Below are 5,922 nucleotides of genomic sequence, written 5' to 3'. Positions count from 1 at the left end.
TATTTTAAAAACCCATATCCTCCCAATAATAGGTATTCTGATAGCTATACTGGCCATTCTGACACTACTTATCTCCAGTGGTTGCTTAAGGATGAACAGGCTGTGATTACAGCACAAGTGGCTAGATTCTGTGCAGCAGCACTGGGGATTCGTCGGAAACATAAATAAGATAAATATTATTTCTAGATCTTTTAATTAATTTTTTATTTTAAAATTAATTTTATTATATGTGTTTATTAGATCATGCTGCATTTTTATATAAGTATGTATGTAAGTAGCCTACAATTGGATATTTTACTATTTCTGGCCATATGACTGTAATAAACTGATTTGATATAAGGTGTTAGTATACTGGTGTAATTTTAGTTTTGTGTCCTTTTTTTTCTTACTTATCTCAGCCTCTCATTCCTTTAGCTCAATATTTCTTACTCCTTATCTACGCTCTGCATGGTGTTAGACCTCCCCAAGGGGACTAGAAAGGATGTGAAATGTCTAAAATATTGTTTATTCTTTACAGATATATCTTCATTCATTCTTTATTCTGTTCCCTAGATATATCCTTCTGTTAGACCATTTGTAAATCCCTCTGTTCTATATTTCTAACTGACTAGAAAAGGAAAGCGAAGGGAAAAGAACAAGATAAGAGAGCTAAAGATACACTCGATTAGCCCTTTCATAAGGCTCCAAAGACCTGGCTGTTGCCAAGAGACCTGGCTGTTGCCATTTACTGTAAAATAAATGGAATGCAGTGAGAATAGGACACTAAAGAGGTATGTGTGTAAAACAAGGAGAGGCTCAAGAATGGATTGATGCTGAATGTTTGTAGACTGGATATAGTGTAAATGTGAATGAAACATGAAGGGAGGAAGTTGAGGTTAGCTAAGCTCTATGGTTGATGTGATTTTAGGAGTAGAATGTATCACTGTATCTCAGGGGTCATAGGTTCTTGTTTCTAACTGTTGGGATCTTAGTCTTTAAACATCATCCTTAGTCATCATTGTGAGATGAGTGGCCATATAAATAATTGAAATAAAACAAATAAATAAATAAACCATCACCTGGATAGAGTCGATTGATGGAAACAAACTAAACATCTATCTATCTATCACAATGGTCTAATGGCACTAATAAACAAGTATTTATTTCCTTGAGAATAGAAGTGACACATGAAAATAAGAAGAGAAGGAACTAAGCCAGAACAAAGTATAAGAATCTACATAGATTCCATGACTGGTATATAAAATAAAAGATGGAATTGTGGCCTTGGAAAGCTAAAATTCTCCCACAAAGATCTCTTTGGAATCTTCCAAGTCCCTTTCATCTGTTTGGCCAGTGGAATAAAACTTTCCATTTTCCAGGGGTGTCCACAGAAATTGGTTTAAAAAAGTCATGATGGTGATCACAACCTTGGCATCAAAGCTCCACCACTGCTCTTTCCCCTCCTTTCAGAACGCATATTATCTGTATGTGAATTAATACATAGATGAGTTCATAGAATATGATCTAGGTGAGCTCATGAAATTTGATCATATTCTGTTTGGGACTTTCATGTCCTGTTCAGACATTGCATATAAGATCATATAGTATATATTTTGTAACTGTGATGGATATGTGCATATGTATGATTTCCATAGAATCCAAACACAGGAAACAAATGAGAAAACCATCCTCTCCTTATGATGACCCGGCTGACTTACCTCTAAATTTCACTTCCCCAAACAAACTCTATCATGTTCTTTCTCTCCCTCTCTCTTTCTTATGCTGCTGATCATGTATTGCTTGGTAATGTTTTTCTCTTGTCCAGTCGAAGGATTAAAATTTGTATTGCAATGATTAAAATGGATCTGGCTGGGAGATTTTTTGGCATTCCCTAAAACACTTAAACAGCTAGTGGGGTTGAGGTAGGAAGGAGCAAATTTCCTCTGTTGAAGTTTGCCAAGACCAGCATTATGGCCTCCACAGCATTTGTCGTCCTGCACCTGGCTGGCCCCCTTTGCAAGGTCTATCCTCGGTCCATTATGGGCAAGTGAGAATATTTTCTTGAGAAACAACTTCACAACTGAGATTTCTTTAAAGATTTTTAAAAAATCTTTCTCTCCAGAACTCCTTGAAATATTTACATTGATTATTGTACAGGCTTGTAAGAGAAATGTATCAGTGACATAAGCATCTGGGATGACACAACTCCTCTTTTCCTGCCAGCTTTATAAACCTGATGGATCAATGCCAGCATTTAATCAAAACGCAGGAACTCACTCCAGGGAACAAAGTATCTGTCTCCCTTTTGATCAGCCAAGCACCTGGGTCAGGCTCAAAGCCTACAGTTTATATGTTCTTTTGGCAGGAAGAAGAAGAAAGACTTAAGTGCGTTATATTTTGCATCTAGCTACGCTTCTCACAAATAGAGTTGAAGCTGTGACTCAGAGATTTTGCAAAACTTCAGATAGATTTGTAAGCATGCCATGTGATGGATTTTCAAAAGATGTTCTCATTCAGCTTGCTAAGGAAATAAAGTATATTATTCTATGTACATAGAACTAAAAGCATTAGGAAACTAATTAATGTTAGTTAGGGTGATAAAGCTGGAAAATGGAAGGGTACTGAATTTAATATAGTTAATTTACTAACACATTTACATGCCACGTCTCTCTTCTTAAGCCCATAGTGAGTTGCAAACAATCAAAGAATGCTGTAAAACAGGCATCAAGGACCTTCTTGGATCAGTGGGCACATCTGGAATCCTGAGTCCCAGGCACTCTTACAAAGCTGTTGCCTCAGAGAATAAACATAGATATAAAATAAAATACTCATTTTTGAGTTCCGTGCAAGTTCTAGTAGCCCATACATTCACTCTCTACCACCTCAGCTCATGTTTTTATATGAGGACCTTTTTTTCCAAACCAAGCACTGGACTACAGCTACCTAACATATTTTATTTCCTGATGATGCTTCTGCCTGGAGTCCCTGTAAGAATCAAAAACCTTTTTGAACATATGCCAGTGTCTCATTTTCTTTCCATTTATTTAAAAATAAAAATCAGATGGAGCCTGGCAGGTGACAAAGGAGGTATTACTGGGCAGATGGGAATCCATGCTGTCATGTTGGCAACTCAAGGTATAAAATGAAGGTGCCAGATTGGGGAAGATTTGATAAAATGATGGTAATATTATTTATGCTTATGATTTTATTTCAGTTTTTTTTAATCTAAAGACAAATTTTTGTTCATACTCTTGTTTATGTTGTTCTTAGGTATACATTGTTGCTCTATTTCTATAACATCTTCTTTTGGGAACAGACTGTTTCTAAGAAGGAACAATATAGCTGACCTTATTGATTTAAATTCCCAATGCAATTACTCAAAAATATTTCTGAATGCCATTATAAGTTACTTGTTATGACTCCAGTATAAAAAAAAACAATTTTTCTTTGCCACAAAAATGCAGTTATTCTTTGAAATGTATTTCAAAGTCTTAGTAGTTTTTAATTCATGCAAAACTTTCTAAAACCAAAACTTGGTCTTACTTTTTGCTGTTTATTTTAAATGCTTAAAACATTATAAAACTCATCTGCATTTTCTTATATTTAGGATTGAAAGCACTTACCTAGTGCTTTCCAGCCCTGTCTTTTTGAAGATATCTAACTTGCTGAAAGCAATTAATAGGTAATTTTCAAAAGGGGTTAGCAAGGGAAGTGTGAATTTAGCAACCTCTGAAAGACTGTGATTGTAACTGGTACAAGTATGGCAAATTCCCACATCTCCCAATTCTCTCACCTTCCGGAGACTGACACTTTTCAGTCTGCTTGTGAGAAGCAATGATGTGGAGCATAGTTTGGGTGATATCATATCCTTTCTTTATTGAGAAAGTGTCAAAGGAGCCAGTCTACTTATCAGTTCCTGTCTTTTGCCACAAACATTAGTTCCACTTATAGTGGAGCCATCTGCCATCTTCCCCAAAAATTGGGTGACAGCAAGCACTTCCAAGCAATTATCCCAAGCAGAAAATGAGATCAGGGTACAAGCCTCAGCAATCCAATACAACATCAATCACTCATCTCAAGCACCGTTGTCTGCTTTCACTGAACAATCTAGAAAAATAACCATGGTTAAAAATGAAGTCTATGGTGGGGAAGGAAAATGTTGTGAGTTAAATTGTATTTTCCCAGTTTCTTTCTTGGGGATATGAAAGCTCAGGTGGGGAATAGAAGAATATTCTAGAAAATAGAAAACGTACAAAATATGTTCTGTTTTTGTTTGTCCTTGAATTTTTTATCCATAGCAAAATCACACTTCCTTAGTCTCTCCCTTTAAGAGGTCCTCCAGAAGAGGTAGTTTTGTGCCAGTTGGAACCAAGGTTTGAATACTAGTTCCTTCTCTGGCTGTGTATGCCAAATACAGAAACTGGCTAAGCTGGCAATTCAATCTCATTTAACAATGACAATAGGATGCATATCCAGGTTTTTTTTTTATAATACTTCCCGCTACTCATTCATTGTTCTGACATAGAGATGCTGTGATGGACTGGGAATTTCTTATGTAAAATAAAAGCAAGGCACTGTACTCAGATTGCCTTTTGGAATGTAGAGTCTTGATTGGCCAGGTCTCAATTCATTTTTCAGTCAATGTACTTTCCCAACAATGCTATTAAGATAAAATAGTTGGGGAAGGCAATAGCCAGTCCAAGCAGCACATAAGAATCATCATCACCATCACAATCACCAAATCAATCAGGGCGATGAGATCCAATTAAGACAGAGGTGTCAAATTTGCAACGTCACATGATGCATTGTGACGTATCACAACTTTTTTTCCCATTGCCTGCAATGGGATGGGTGCGGTTTTGTCATGACGCATCTGGCCTGCAGGCCGGCAGTTTGATATCCCTGACTTAGGACAAAGGTGAAGAAACCTCAGATTTTCCAGATGTTTTAAACTAAAACTCCCAACATCCTCAGCTAATGTAACCTAAAGTGAGGCATGGTGGGAGCTTGGAGTGAAGGAACACTTGGAGTATTATAGGTTGACCTTCTGTGTCTTAGAAGAAATGGTTCAGGGCTGAAAGTTAGTCCTCCTTATCTGCTTTCTAAAGCATCAGCCTCATTTCCCCCAGTAGAATTAGCTTTGCAATATGAGAAAGCCTTGTTGTGGGAATTATAATGAGGAAATGGGTGAGATATTGGGGGGGGGGGAGGAAGAGTCTAAGACAAAAGTTAAGAATCTCCATAATTGCCCCTCCCAATCTGCATGATTGCAGCATTGCAGAATATAAATTTCAGAACCCAGTATTTGAGGGATATCCATCTTTCTGATTTAAAAGAAACAGAGCAATTTTTATAGTTAGCTAGCAAAAATAAACAAGAACCAAAAAACATATGGGCAGTATGCTGTGATTTTTGTAGAAAACCTATTTTAAAGCACTCCAAAGTATTTTGAAGGTGACCTTGCTTGCTTACTTTTCTGAGTGCTTATCAGTCTTTTGGATAAATACACAACTGCTTTTGTAATGCCATATACAGTGCATTCAGAAGATATTCAGACCCCCTTCACTTTTGTCAATTTTGTTATGCTGCAGCCTGATTCTACAGTTGTTGAAATTCATTTTTTCTCATTAATGTATACTCAGTACCCGATAGTGACAAAGTGAAAACAGAAGTTTAGAAATGTCTGTAAATTTATTTTTTAAAAAACAGTGAAATATCACATTGGCTCAGTATTCAGACCTTTTGCAACAATACTTGAAATTTAGCTCAGTACCTCCCAGTTCTCTTGATAGTTGCTGACATGTTTCTACACCTTAACTGGAGTCCACCTGTGGTAAATTAAATTGATCGGGCATGATTTGGAAAGGCACACACACCTCTCTATAGAAGACATCACAACTGACAATGCTTACTGTAGCAGAGCCAAAGCCATAAGGTCAAAGG

This window comes from Protobothrops mucrosquamatus, unplaced genomic scaffold (assembly GCF_001527695.2).
Source record: "Protobothrops mucrosquamatus isolate PMUCROS unplaced genomic scaffold, P.Mucros_1.0 scaffold10, whole genome shotgun sequence".
In the NCBI taxonomy this organism is placed as follows: Eukaryota; Metazoa; Chordata; class Lepidosauria; order Squamata; family Viperidae; genus Protobothrops; species Protobothrops mucrosquamatus.
This window is presented reverse-complemented; position numbering follows the sequence as displayed.